The sequence below is a fragment of the Triturus cristatus genome, chromosome 3_2, assembly GCF_964204655.1.
Source record: "Triturus cristatus chromosome 3_2, aTriCri1.1, whole genome shotgun sequence".
Taxonomy (NCBI): domain Eukaryota; kingdom Metazoa; phylum Chordata; class Amphibia; order Caudata; family Salamandridae; genus Triturus; species Triturus cristatus.
Window position 1 is genome coordinate 1,125,484,203 of NC_140584.1, and position 15,773 is coordinate 1,125,499,975.

The 15,773-nt window shown below is 43.3% G+C and overlaps 1 long non-coding RNA gene across 1 annotated transcript in view; it reads left to right on the plus strand.

Moving 5' to 3' along the window:
- The first annotated feature begins 4,304 nt into the window (after window positions 1-4,304).
- LOC146859231 (uncharacterized) overlaps window positions 4,305-15,773 on the plus strand; it is a 30,283-nt gene continuing 18,814 nt past the window's right edge. The window contains exons 1-2 of the long non-coding RNA XR_014980075.1: window positions 4,305-4,451; window positions 9,798-9,899. This is a non-coding gene — a long non-coding RNA (uncharacterized LOC146859231). The remainder of the gene's footprint in view (window positions 4,452-9,797; window positions 9,900-15,773) is intronic.

Sequence of the window (15,773 nt, forward strand, 5' to 3'; positions counted from 1 at the left end):
ACGTACAGGACCAACAATCCCGTCTTTCCCGAGAGCAGCATACATTTCCCTCTGCCCTACTACGGAACTGCCACCAGCTCCCAAGTTCCAGAAGCACTACATAAAACTCAATACGACGACTTCAACATATAGTATTAGTACATATACCATCATCAATCAATAAATCAATGAATCAAAAAGCCAATATACAAGCAATCTAATCAGATCAAGACAATAATCAAAACCATTCCTCTGCTACCAGGAAATTGCTGCAGATCAGGGCATACAAATTCTCCCTACTTTCACGGATAGAGTAATTTCACAGATACACGCACATACACTCATCACACGCTTGGGCCCATTTCACTAACATACGCTCGATTACTCTATCAGCACTAAACATGGAGAGAGAAACTCCTTAAACACCCTGTATCTACAGTAAGGTCAATGCGATCAGTTTGTTACTGTCCTGAGTCATGATTTAAACAACAATAATCACATTAGAATACTCAATAAACGACAAGAAATAACCACCAACACTGTAATTCATAAATGATATTTTATCTAAAATTAGTTCAAATGAAAGTCAATCAATAGCAAAATCATTATTCTCATAGTTACCTAGTCTAGCTAAATGTCATAAATGGGTAAGGACAGGTCTCTCAGTAAAGTCTCCGAGTCGCCGTCCTCACAGCATCGATCCTCACCAACGCAGGTTTGGGAAGAAGTGGCCTTAGACCCTCCCTAGTCTAACAATATTTATATTAGAACATGCAAAATAAAGCAACATAAAAAATTCTAAATGTTCATTGAATCACCAAGCGAAACGAGCAGGAAAGGATGTTGCATCGCAACATTTGTAAGAACCTCCGCTCAGAAAAATCACAAAAATAAAAAGACGGAAGAAGGAAACTCGAGTTTTGCAAAAGATACTTTCATGAATACATTTCCTCGGAACCATAGCGAAGCCACCGCTGTAATCACAAAGTTCATTGTGGCTTTCTTTTCCTCCAAGGACAGTTGGAAGCTTGCCTGGAGTCGCTGTCATCACGGAAACTTTCAAAACTCCAGCAGAAGCCATGGTCAGGTGACTGTCAACCATGTTCAGCAAGGCCTTTTCATCATATTTTATTCACTCGAGTGCAGGCTGTAAACGGTAGCCATCTTGTTTTAGGCCAAAACAGACCATCTTAACTAAAAGAGACACAAAACAACGTTACCACAGCATAATGATAAAACAGTGTTATTTCCCACTAATACCCTTATGTGTATGTAATTATCTAGCCTTTTTGCGACACAATAAAGCATTAGTACACATTATTTCAAATGCGTTTCGTGCTTTAAAACAAATAGCACTTAGCAACATTCATTTAATTAAACCTGCACATTATTATTAAGCAACATATATGCATTCCCACGTGTAGTTTCTCTTGTTAGTCATATTGGTTAGTCAAAATTTCTCACAAAACCAATAATTATCGATTATAGATTAATAATTTTAGTTATGACGTATAGACAAAACCGGAGCTTAAAACTCGATAAATTTTCAACAGAAAACCCTGCTCCAGCACGACCACTCGCAATGAGAAACCTGACCTCTCCCGCATTGAGAATCTCGCTTGCGGTCGCTAACTTGACGTTGAGGACCATGAGCGAGCAAAAAATGCCAACTACGCTACGCGATTTTGCACTTTGCTTTGTGCAATTCGAGTAGCGTGAAGTAGCACAAACTACACAAACTTCACGAGCGTAGCGTAGTTGTCTGCCCAGGGTTAACTCTGGTAAGGTTAGGAGAACAGGTAAAACACTATGATGTGCTATGATGAATCAGTCCCAAATACTGACATTCTTTGGTCCCTGCCATTGCTCTGTTACACAGAATCCCTGCAGCAATCCATTTGAGCAATTGTTTTCTTTGCCTTCCCCTATTCTGGTTGGTGATGAGCCTGAGCTTGAGGTGCAGAAAATATGTGATTCCTGCATGTTTTGTAGAAAACTTAACTTTTTGATCCATTGGAAAGGATTTCCTTCCTAGTGAACGGCCCTGGGATGATGCTATTTCAGTTCACACTCCGGTTCTGATCTGCTGCGTTTTCAGTAAGCTTCCCGATTAAACCGGAGCTTCTGGAGAGGGACATACTGAGAAGTCCCACCCGAAGCCTGCACCTAGCATTATGTCAGGCAGGCAAGATGCGTGCGACTGGGAGAGACAGAGGATACACCGGCGGGCTGTTGCAAACCCTCAGCTTTCTTAAGGCGGCCAGCCTGCTGATGTAACCGGTGGTCATCTTCTTTGGGGCATTTTCGGAGACAGCCTTTGCATCACCATGCGGCAAATCTTTCTTCTTCCCAGAGTCCCTTGTGAGGATCTCTGGGATAGGCTTTCCTCCGTTATCCAAAATAGTGGTTCCTCCATAGTTCCCTATAGAACCTTCCCAACCCAACATGGTAGTCTGATTTCCTGTGAGGTTTTTCCTGTCTTGTACTTATTTAAAGAAAGGGTTTCTGTGCACTCCTGGTGTCCACCCACTTCCAGGTCTCCTGTGGTATGTTCCAGAGCTCTGGTCCTCTGGGAATTGATTGTCTCTTTCCTGTTAGTTAGCTGATTTTCTCCAGTCTCCTGTTGGTTTGGTATTCTCTACCTCCCCCGTGCAACCTAATTTGAAGTCTCTTCAGCGTCCAGAAGTCATTTTGGAGGATTTTTTGTCCATGGGCTTTTTCCTCTTTATTGAGGCAAATTCCTGAACGCTGTTTCTGTATAGGGGCTTCTTGTGACAGCAGCAACATGGCTACTGGAAGGGGTCGCCCATATCTATGGCAGTCAAAAAGAGTGAAAACCTTGACCTACAGCCTTTCCCAAAGCCAATGTCTCTCTACCAGGCATCGGCTTTGTAACCGGTGATAATTCCTCCTTTTAGGCCCATTATATCAGAGACCATAACCTCAAAGCATTTTGGACTGCAAGCAGTCTTCAGGCCTTTCAGACTGGATGCAGGCTATAGAACGTTCTCTGTTCCGATGAGGCAATATGTCATACTTTTTATGCTGAGAATGATCGGCACCACCCCACATAGAGGGCGTGGTGCCTTTAGTGGCAACAAAGAACGGAAACGGATAGAACTCTTCGGGGAGGAGGGGGCAAGCTGACCGGAAGTGTTTAAGGCTGCAAGGACCCGGAAGCGCGTCACGCCGACCAGTGAAACCGAAACTGGCGTGGGGTTTAAAAGTGCAGGGGGGAGGTAGAACCCCCTCTTTGTCCCCTCGCCGTGTTGACGGCGACATCGCGGAGCATTGAATTGCCCACCCACCCATCCCTAAGCTTATAGTTCCTAGTGGCGGGGTCCTGGACAAGAGAAATGACAGGGACTCCGGTTGACAGTGGCTGCTTGGCCCCAGAACAGGACGCGCAGTCCATTGTGGGCTCCGGACTGGCGGGAGAGGGGGCTGACCTGCTGGTGGCTCTGGACTCTCTGGCCCTACCCAGGAAACCGGCGCTGGTTATCAGCAGCGATGAAACTACCTGCGGCTCCGTTGGCCGGTGGGCAGTCAGCACGAAGGAGAGCAGGGTATCTTGGTTGTGGCCTGCTGGCACAACACGTGGCAAAGGCTCTGTGGAGAGTCAAATGTAAATACAAATAATGGGGAGATGTAAAGTATATAATCCTGATATTCCCTGGGCGTGCTGTGGTGTGTTAAATAAGCAATAATAAATTGGTCAAGAGATTAACAGTGAGTAAGCCAATAGGGAGATTGGCGATATCATGTTGAAATTAATAAAGACTACGCTGTGAAGACCAACTACCGTCTTACTAGTTGTTACTGGGTTGTGACCTGCATGGCAAGGAGGGTGGTGAGAAAGGCGGTGGTGTAGTGAATTGCACGTTGTATGCCAACTATGAAAACTCTAACTATGCCTGGTACCTGAAATGAGGAACTATTTCAAGTGCAATGATCAATAAATGGTAATTCAGTGTAGCGCTACATTTTACCAAATGTATGGATTCTATTTCTTCAGCACTGCAACACTTGCGTTCGTATTAAAATTCTTATATGCACGTGTATTTCAAATCCAGAACATTTCAAAAGATTAGAATGCCGCTGGGAGCACTTCTAAAGCAAATAGCGTGTTCTTTCCATATTTAATCTGCATGAATAGATTGTGCCAAATCTCATGGCGTCACAAAATTTTCTCAGGACATCATTAAAAAGTTCTCTAAATTTTGGAACCTTAACAAGTAAACAAACACAGGCGCTGTTGCCAGAAGTGGAACGTTTTCTCTCTGAACGTACCCTCCATATAACATGTCAAACATCTCTACTTAAGCACAGCTATCTGCCACTGACTTGACTCTTCACCCAAGCCGAAAGTCTTAGCTTTGGAGACTTGGTACATACAGTTGACACATCTGCTGAATTCACCATGAAGACTTCCCTGCTGCTGCTAGCCATAGGCCTTGTGATTCTTGAAGGAGGTAAGTGAATCAGTTAACAAAGTACAGTTCTATAAACACCTGAAAGCAATCACAATATTTTCTATGAGGTACATTCTAATAATGCACAGCATCTTTCATCATGTGTACTGTTGGTTACTCAAGATGAGACTCGATGGAAATAAACTTCCACTTTCACTGAGAAACCTTTCTGAAGCCATCCATTTATTTTAAAAGTGATTTATATTTGGAATTCAGAGAAATGATGAGACTGCTTGTTAAAATGTTATACCTTAGGCAAATCTTTTAAAGTTTTCGTTAACATAACCCACTTTCAAGGTCCCAATATATTTTAGAATTTATAAACAAACTAGAATGATTTGTTTAATAGAAAATCATTAATGACTTTTATATACACAATGTGCACCTTTTGAAAAGATAAAAGATACTTAGGAGGTTTAAGAAATTCTGCTATGATGCTAATATGGGTCAGAGATTTAACATGCAAAAATTGTTTATTTAAAAAGTTGTAAAGGAGTCAGTGCCGGGACTCAGTAAGTAAAAAATTTCCCATTTGAGAAAGAAGAATCGGCCCACCTGATAAAGATTGCTTATGTAAAATCACGTTTAGAATAAAAAAAATAATTCAATACTTTGTCTGTAGTACTATTTAGAAAAATGTATTTTTAATATTAGGTAGTGTGATCAGATCCACCAGGGTGGCACTACGCTTAACATAGAGCATTACAATATTAAGATCCAACGGTACACCACACTATATTAAACAAAACAAAGTGAAAAACTGAAAAAATACAATGTGGAGTGTCAAGGTTCTTGTAGGAGGATATGGTAGCCACTGGGGCAGCCTGCTAACCGGCACTTTCAGGGTAGACCGATAGAATATTTTAAGATTACTCCCACATCAGTTTCTTCTTGGTCAGTCAGATCTTGATAACAACGTCAACCAGTTGTGGCTTATCACAGCTGGAAGTGACAGTGGAAAACAGAAGATGGAAGCATCAGAGAAGATGCGCCACTAACCTCAGTTTAGCCACGTGAAATACACACGCGAGTGGTTTCACTTGAGTGAGTACTCCACACTGGTGAGACAGAATTAGAGTACATTTCTGACATTTTGAGAAGCAGGGTTGGACTGGCCGTAGTGGGCACCTGGCAATCCTCCGGAGCGCCGCATGGGTGGGGGGCGGCTTTGGGCCCCTGGGGGCCGTTTTTGTTACAGGGCTGTTTAAAACCGGCCCTGGCAAAGAGCTCGGTGGCACCCCCAAGCCCCGGGGGCCGGCCGCGCACTTTGCAAGGGCCGGTTTTGGTTCCCAGTCCGGCCCTGTTGAGAAGTCAAAATAAGTTCCCAAGACAGTCCTGGATACCTAGGTACATAGGGCCTGATTACGACTTTGGCAGTGCTCCCGCTGGACCGCCGCCATGGCAGTCCGAGGAAGACCGCCAAGCCATCGGTATTCCCGTTCGCCGGATTACAACTGTAATCCAGGGCTGGTGGTGCGTCGGTGTTACTGCGGCGGCATGTAAAAAGATGTGCGCATCTGGATGTCACTCCAGATGAAGGTGTTGTGGGAAGGGAAATCCTTTAAAAAGAGACATTTTCTTTTGGGATTTCCCTTCTCTTTCTAAACCGCAGCTAGAATGTCATTATGCCAGCCATTGTGGCAACAGTGTGTACGAACCGCCAGCATGACCCTGTTCAATGGAGTCAGAGGTCACTGCCTGCACCAAGATCCAGCGACCCACCAGTGTAAACTGTAGTCCTACTTCTATGTTTATGACCTGTCACAGTTCTGTGTTTTGGGAATCTGGTCACCCTAGCTCTCAGCCAAATTTTGAAATGGGCTATAGGGTCCGGGGGCCCTGTTTAAGCCCTCTTCCTTGCTTTCCTGCCTACTTTTTCATGGTGGGTCCCCAAAACATGAAAAGGTTGGTGGGAAAGTCATCCGTAATTTGGTATCTGCGCTGCTATAATAGGTTGCAGCTTCAGCCACTGCCGCAATGGTGGACTCAGAGATCCCGGCGGTTTTACGGCAGCCTCAACCCCCTGATTGCAATGGGGTGGTGGAACCTCAGGGATGGCGGTGGTCGGACCGTCATCTAAGGGTGCGGCCATCTTGCGACTGCCAGTATCGTAATCAGAACCATAATAACTATGCAGGAGTACTGCCGCTATTTATGCAGACAGAAATGTAACAAGTATACATTTCCCATAAAGAAATATGACAGAAAAGTAAATGTGTACTGATTTTTGAATTAGTTTCTATAAGGCAAAAATGCATACTCCTGTGAAGAAACCCCTAACCCATTCACCATTACATATGAAGGTCTTTTCTCCCCTGCCCTATGCTTGAACACACCCTCTACAAAGGTTTGCAGGATGGGAACCGACCTGAAAAATCATAATAAATACACACAAACATGCAAGTTGTGAGTATTAATTGTTTTTTCCAGATGAACCCATCCAAGAACTCCCACAAATCATCCTATACGAATAAAAACGTCCGCCCTAGTTGCAAAACTTCCATGTGGGATAATCTTATTAATTGAGGCAAATTCCCACCATGCCCATGTACGTAAAAAGCAAACAAACGATGGTGTTTCGCTCTTGTAAATGTGGAGACTCACATAGCACAGTTAACACATACCTTCCAACTGCCCTGCAGCACTAACAACAGGTGCAATACGGGGCCATACATGTGCATTTGCATGCATTTTTGTGTAGGCGCGGGAAATGCGTCATGGGTACGTTGCATATAAATATATCAAAGCAAATGTTGCTTTCGATCATGTATACGCCACAGGTCGTACAATGGGGTTAGGCCACTAAAACCATTTTATTTGGAGGAAGATTGGAGTAAATTTATTTTTCCAAAGGTGAAAAGATGAACATATCCATTGACTAAACAGGACAGGAAGCCGATTTTGTACTTTATTCACATCATTCGGTGTTGGGGTCTTGCCGTGGTTCACCTCTAACCAAAATAGAATAGAGTTACCTCAGTTGTGAAGGAGCAGCTGTGGGTGCACTCAGTTCAGGGGTACCCCATTCACAGCAACAGTCTGCATTCTGACCCTAAAGTGGGAGAGGCTTTGGGAAACCTACACTAAGTCTCCCCTCTCCCCTCCCGCAACCCCCTTCCCCAGTCCCCCCTCAGCCCCCTCCTGCCCCCTCACATCCCCCATCTCCTCTCCCCTCCCCCTCCCCCTCTCCTCCTCTGTGTCATGCACCTCGTAGTCAAGGCCATAGTGTATCAGAATGTCATAAAGAACAAAAGTGTAAATTACAAACAAGGGTTGTCATAAAGAACAAAAGTGTAAATTACAAACAAGGGTTGTCATAAAGAACATAAGTGGAAATTACAAATAAGGGTTGTCATAAAGAACATAAGTGGAAATTACAAATAAGGGTTGTCATAAAGAACAAAAGTGGAAATTACAAACAAGGGTTGTCATAATGAACAAAAGTGGAAATTGCAAACAAGGGTTGTCATAATGAACAAAAGTGGAAATTACAAACAAGGGTCATCTTCAGCGCCTAAATTGGGGCGAAGATAGAGAAGGAAAGCGGTGGAGGATCAGCACAGACAAAGACATTAAATTAACAATGAGATGTATAGTAGCAGAGGAAGGGGAAAGAAGAGTGATACAAAAAAGCACGAGGAAGGGATTATTTTATGCACAACAGTAAATTGGATGGCAAGTATGAGGAATAGAAGGAGAAAAGCAAAAATAAGGTAGGGATGTGGGATGAGAGGCTTGAATGAAAAGGGGAGGAAAAGAAATGGGGAACTGACAAAGCAAAGGGAGAAGGCAAGAAAGTACATTGAAATGGAGAACGAGATGGAGGAAGATGAAAAAGGGCTAAAGGAAAGAGAGATGCAGGATTTAGCAAAGGAGGAAAAGCCCTTGTTAGTGCGAGGTTTGGAGGGCTGAGTGTGAGCAGTCATCCCTAGGTCATTCTCTTGTGGCTTTCAGGGGGCAGTTGTTGTCTCCTAGCCAGATGTACAGCATTGGGCTTAGATGGGGCTCATCCAATTACTTGAACACACTTCTAACTGCTGAGCATGGATCCTTGAATGTGTAAACTATTTTGAAGAATTGTGAATTGCCCCATTTCTTAGCAGGCATTCTGTCATGTCAATAGCGAGAATGCGACGGAGAGCAGGGACTCATCTGATGTGAGCTGGATAGGGATTTATACTACCTATAATTCCATCGTTAACACACGTATTAAATTTCACCTATTAACAATCTGACGCACGAAATAAGGGGCATATCAGCAACAACTGGCGATAATTATCGCTCAGCGCAATTAGCGCTAGGATAATTATCGGCGGCTAGCGTGGATTTTTATCGCTGAGATAGCGTGCTATTAGCAACGCTTATCTCAAAAGCGATAAAAATCCTAGCACTAACTGCCTAACATGAGATTATCGCTGGAAACCCAGCGATAATCTCACGTAGTGTGGCGTTAGCTTGCTGATAGGAACTCACAAACTTAGCCATGATATCCACCTTCCATAGGATATCATGGCTAAGTCAGTCCTGAAGCAGGCGTAAGGAAAGTAGCGATAACAGGGGTTATCGCTACTTTTCCTGCCGCTATGCTTCATAGCGTGGGGCTTGATGATAGGAGAAATGTCGCTTAGCGACATTTCTCCTGTCATGTTAGGTCAGGAACGCCCACTTTACATCTCATTAGAGATGCAAAGCTGGGCGTTAGGAATCCTGACGCTAAAGCAAGGTTTCACGCATTAGCGTGACCTTGCTAATTAGGCGATAAAATTATCGCCGCTTTTCGGCCGAAAACGGCCGAAAAAGCGGCGATAATTTTTTATCGCCAGCTTGTAAATATGCCCCAATGTGATTTGCCGAGGAGCACACAATTGTTCCACGTTGTGTTGCTATTGGTATTAAAGCCAAGGCTTTTGTGTAGCCCCTTAACACTAATCATCAGTTTTGTGTTGTGGTAGTCACCTAACACATTTTGCAATTTTATGACCTGTCTTTGAGAAAAGGTCCCACACTGCATAGTGCCCTCAAAATGTGATGACAATGTGTGTGCATATTACAGGTGTTTATTCCTAAAATCTGTGGCAGGTAAAACCTGCAAATAGAAAACGTGGACTTCTGAATGTGGGAAACAACTACTAAAGGTTATTCCCCATGCCAAAGCGGGTACATTTGCTCCCAGCAAATTAAAGCACCATTTAGTAAGACAAGTCTTGTTTGCGCACACATTTGGCGCGCCCAAGCAATATAGGGCCCTTTGACTCTCTGTTCTGTATTTACTGTTTTGATTTTAGCTGTTTCTTTAATATGCTTATGTAGTGTTTTGAAAATACGTCTTTTGTTTCTACATTGCAGCTTCTGCTTTAACATGTCCTAAGGGAACCGATTGTGACACGGATCCGAACTCATGCACAGATGTCATCTGCAAAGATCGAATGGATGAATGCGCTTACAAAAGTATTTGACCATCTGTTTATAATATAATGTACTTACAGTGCACAGAAAATCAAAGAGTTATTGTTTTTTTGTAATGGAGAGCTGATGAAGGAACACAGCATCATGAGAGCCTAGGGAAAATAAGAGAAAAACATTGCTAAATATGTAACCTGAAGCAAACGCAAAAAAAAGAAAAAATGAAAACCAAGAGGATAAGGTTATTTCTCAGTGTGACTCATAAGAAAATATTAACTTAACCCCTTGACTGCTGGGCTTTCCCCCTTCCCCCCCCCATTAGTGCTGAGAGCCCTTTTTTGGCTGAGGATAGGGTACCCAGGGCTTCATTTATGTTTTTCTCGCCCACGGCAAAAGAGAAGGGCAGGAATGCATCTATTAGATACAGACCATTCCTGGGCATTTCCCCTGTGTCGGCGCACAATGGGAAGCCGTGCGCCAACACAGGCACCTTTGTATCATGGGAAGAATATTTTTGTCCAGGACGGTTTCCCTTCCTGCACAAAAATAATCACAAGAGGCTTTTTCCTCTTTCTATGTGTGCCGCAGAATGCAACACACACAGAAAGAGGATATCCAAGGCAAAAGAAATACATTTCTCCTCGTTGTGCCTCCCTTATGCCTCCTCTGGGGAGGCGTACGTTTTTGGCGCAGCCTCAGACTTACAATTTCTCGTAAATCTGGGGCAGTGTCAAAAAGCCATGGATGTTGCTGGTAATGCCGCCAGCAACACCCATGGAACGCCCCTTTCATATATATGGAGCTTAGAGGCAGTGCTTAAATCTACATCTTTGAATTTGTGGGTACCTATACTAGCCTATGATTCAGAGGGTCTTATTCAAAATGTCCTCTTTCTTATGCATTGGCTTACATTTGAAAGGCACTAATGTAGTGAAATCCAATTGCTAATAACAATTGTACTACTATGTTGTGCTTCCACATTTCTTTAGATAAAAAAGGTACCTCACTTGTGTGGGTAGGCCTAGCACCTGCGACAGGAAATGGCCCAAAACACAACATGGACACTTCATATTTTTCCACTGAAAACTGACCATTTTTTTCCAATGTGGTTGATGTACATTTTGGACCTGGGCTAAGCGGCACCTAGGGCAACCTAGCAAAATTGACACCTACTGGCGTCCAGGGTGGTATGACTTGTGTCTCTTGCTAGGTTTTTTTCCCCCAGAATTCTTTGCAAATTTAAATTTTGACTGAAAAGAACACACTTTGCTCAAATTTCTGTGATAGAAATTTCTGGAGTCTACGCCGAGCCCCAAACTTCCATCCAGCCAGCATTCCCCCAAGTCTCCCAATATAAATGGTACCTCAGTTGTATGGGAAAGCCTAGTGCCCATGACAGGAAATAGCCCAAAACACAACATGGACGGATCATACTTTTGCAATGAAAACTGACTCTTTTTTCCAATGTGGTTAGCTGTAGATATAGGACCTTAGCTCATCCGGCACCAAGGGAAATCTAGCAAACCTGTATATTTTTTAAAGCTAGACACCAGAGGGAATCCGGGGTGGGGGGTCTTGTGAGGCTCTCACCATGTTTTTTTACGCAGAATTTTACCAGCCTCAAACTCTGACTAAAATACAAATGTTCCTCAGATTTCTATGATGGAAAGTTCTAGAATCTTTGGGGAACACCAAGCTTTAACCCATCCAGCATTTCGCCAAGTCTCCCGATAAACATGGTAACTCATTGTGTGGGCAGGCCTAATGCACACGACTGGAAACAGCCCAAAACGGAACATGGACACATCCAATTTTTCCACTGCAACCTGACCCTTTTTCTCCATTGTGGGTGACTGTAGATTTTTTACCCTAGCTCAGCCAGCACATAGAGAAGCCTATCAAACCTGTACATTTTTGAAAACTAGACACTTAGGAGGGGGGATGCGTTTTTATTGGCACTATTGTGATAATGCAGAATTGTAGTAATGTGGATTCCTGCGGATTCCAGAAGTTTCCATCGCAGAAGTGGAAAGCAAATATGAGATTTCATGCAGAGTTTGAGGTTTGCAGAGCATTGAGGGTAATACAACTTTGTGGGATCCATGCAAGACATACCACCCTGGACTCCCTTGGTTGTCTAGTTTTCAATAATCTCTGTGTTACGTAGGTTTGCAGGGGTGACACAACAGTACAGCTTCAAATACAACACCAAACTCTTGCTTATCTCTCAACATAGTGATTTAGGGCCTTATGTGTCATTTTCTGTTGGCCCACCTACACAAGTGGGGTACCGTTCTTATCAGGAGAAATGTGGGAACCTATGAATCCCCACAGATTCCAGGTCTTTTTATCACAGAAATGTGAGGAAAATGTGTGTTCCTTACCAAAGATTGACATTTGCAACGACTTCCTAGTGAGAGCCATGAAAGTCATAAACCCCTTGACTCCCCTGGTTGTATAGGGGCGAGCTCAGCTGTGATAGGACCCAAAATCCACAGCTACCCACATTGCAAAAAAAAGAAAATGAGAAGCTATATTTACATTTTGGCAGACAAATATGACTCTGGCAAAGGACTTAGCATCTGCCATGCTGAGACTATTCCACCCATCAAATTTCGACATGACCGCCAAGCTTGTGGTCAATTCAAAAACATTGACAGGAGCTGCCAAAACAGCAGTTCCTGTCAATGCCTTTTTATGTTTGACGCACTACTCCAGCAACATGACTGAGCTGTCCATCAAATTGTTTTTATTTCAAAAACTCAATCTCGAAGCCGGATTTTCTTTTTGGGAAAAAAATCCCCCTCTAACCATGGGAGTTATCCTCTACGGCAAGGGGGGGCATTAGACAATTATTACTGCCCCTTAACAACTTTGTTTGCCAGGTGGTGACCTGCATGTTTGCACATCTAAATTAGGTAAGTGGACATATAGGTCAGTTGCAGATGGCCCTTCCTCATTCAGGACATGGGAGGCTACAACCATAGCAGAGCTGAAGAAGGCTTCCCCAAGGTTACACCATAGGTCAGTCCACATATGCATTCAATGGCCAGACCATTATCATTACGAAAAGAATACTCTGTTGCCATTGCGGCTGAGTATCCTTACCAACTCAGATATGAATCTGGTTCTAATTTTTTTAAGTTATTCTACCACTTTCACTGGTTGGTTTGAGCACCTCTAGAAATACTAACGTAAAAGCACAAATACTTATCCATGCATTTGAATATTGAAACCAAGACCACTGAAGGTGAGCCCTAAATCCACGTCAAGGCTCCAAGGCTCGTTATTGTCCATTCACATGCAATTCAAACACCACACACATGATTTTCATACCTCCGGCCACATTTCCAATCCAGCAGATCAGTGAACTCACATAAAGATACCGCCACCATGCAAGGACCTATCACATTCATACGCCAGAGGACAGACTCCTCATTCAAGACAACCTCTCAACAACCATCAATCAAATTGCACACAAACTTACCACAAACAACCTATACAAATAAAAAAATAGTTTGACTATATTTATTACCACCTGTCAAGTAGCTGCCTCCTTACTGAACACTACCAAATGCATGCCTAGTAAACCTTTACTAATGGATCCCATGAAAGCAACATGAGGCTCAGGAAGACATGTCTTTAGTGCGTCTTTAGCGAACTCAGTGTGGTAAATCTGACTCCTTCCAGATTGTGAATGGAAAATGGGGATGTCAGACAATACCTTCCGAGCGGTAGCGGCTGGTGGAGGGAGTGCTGCGGGGCAGTGGGGCGGGGCGTGGGAGGAGCAGGGTGGGGGGTAGTAGACTGCGGAATTCGGACGAACAGGGGTAAGTAAACAAATAAATTAATAATACCAATTTCATTGCGCGCGCTGCGTTGCCAAATGCAATGCAGCACGTGCAATGAAATTCATTTTATTTATTTATTTGTTTACTTACCTCCGCTCGGCCCTATTCCGTAGCTTACTACCCTCAACCCCACTCCTCCCCCGCCTCACCGCCCCGTAGTACTCCCTCCACCAGCCGCTACTGCTTCCGAGGGATACATTGCTCAACCTGAATGAGCATAGCTACCTCTTAAACTAAGGCACACATGCTGAGAAATAAGGCCTTTAGTTACCCTGAACAGAACATCATAAAGTATGAAGAACATTAGTTTTGACACACAAGGTAGTCAGTGAGAATATAGCATATGTCACACCCATTTTTACGTGCAGTGCTGTGTCTGTAATGCACTTGTCATACAGGAAACTGAACATATACTAAGTTCTGATGGAGGATGAATATGGCAAGCAGGACTAACATTTTACCCACATATGTAGCATTGGGTGCATAGTTTTCTGTAATGTTAATTTTTTTTGTAAACTCACTAACACCTGAGAGAGTATCCTGTCACTGAAGCAAGAGCAGTCAGAGCTGATCCATGGAGTAACCAAGGCGAAGAGCCAAGTGTTCCGCTACGTGTGGAAGGCACTCATTTTAGTAATGGTGCAAATGTGTCGAGGCAGGTCATTCCCCCACTTTTGTAGTCAGTTAGAAGTCCATTCACCTTGTTCTCGTGCTGCTTATGCTTAGCAAATGTGTCTGGAAGGTTTCTTAAATCTGAGGAAGTATTGAGGTATGTTATACCAGGTCTGTGTAAGGCTTTGAATGTGTGTTTCAGGAGTTTGAAAAGAGCAGTCGCTGGGGAGTCAGTAAAGCTGTTTGAGGTGCAGCGTATGCCTATGTTGTGATGTTAAGGGAGAAGGATTTCAGCTGTGTTCTGCATGCTTTGGAGGCATCTGCTTAATTGAATAAGGGAGTAATTCAGTATCGGGTTGAGTGCAGCACCAATGCGTTTGAATCTGTAGGTGAAGATGAAGTGATGGCATGTGTATCTGTACTACCTTGATTATCTGCCTTCTACCTATGCAATATTCATGTGAAAGCACACCTAGCCTAAGCTTTTCCTACCCGTTCCTGTCTCTGTCCTCACCAAAGTCCTGACTTTTCCTGAATACTTGTCAAGTAAACCTATACTAACGCCTTCCGCTGCTAGCTACTTGAAGCTCAAGAAAGCATATCTTTCATGCTTTTTCAGTGCACTCACTCTATTAAACCCTACTCCCTCCAGTTTGTGGAGGCAAGTTGGGAGTGTCTGAGAATGCCTCCAGGGCGTACATTCCTCAAACTGAGTGAGCATATCTGCCATTGAAAATAAGGCAAACATGCTGGGGGATGCTGTCTAAGTTCCCTAAAGTAGTAATACAAGCAAATGTCCTTTGGGACTTGTTCACCGTCACTTCTACTTTTGCTTTAAAAGTGTGAAAACTTAGTAACTTGTATCTTAACTAATGTTATTGAAAAAGGGTAAAGGACACAATATCTTGTATGATGATTGTTTTCACATTTAGAGTATAAGGACAATATACTTTTCATTATGTTTCCAAATTAGTGCAGAGACAGTGGACAAGCATATATACAACAACATACAATAAGACACTGAGCAGATCCCAAGGTTTCATAGGATTTTATATCAAACAAACAAAAGTGTAGATCCTTCCTGTTCATATATGGTATCTCCTGGCAAATCATGACATGTTTTGAAAGCAACTTAGGGAGGGGATGTTGAGGTCTTGACCTCTAGTTAGTCTTCGGGTCTCATCAGAACAAAAGTCGTCTGACTAAAGTTACCTAGAAACCATGGAATCTTGGGACCTTCAGCTAGGCCACCTGTAAGCAATATGTGCAAGAATACTTGAAGACGGAATCTGCAATTTATACCGGGCCGATCAGTAAGTCGAACAGTTCCGGTGGGGTAAACAAATTATTCAGGAGAAGAACACTTTTGCATTGTGTGGAGAAAGTTGTCACACCTAAACATTTAAGAGTATTCCTAGACAAAGCCACCAATGCTCAAAACGGGCTCCTCAGTTCC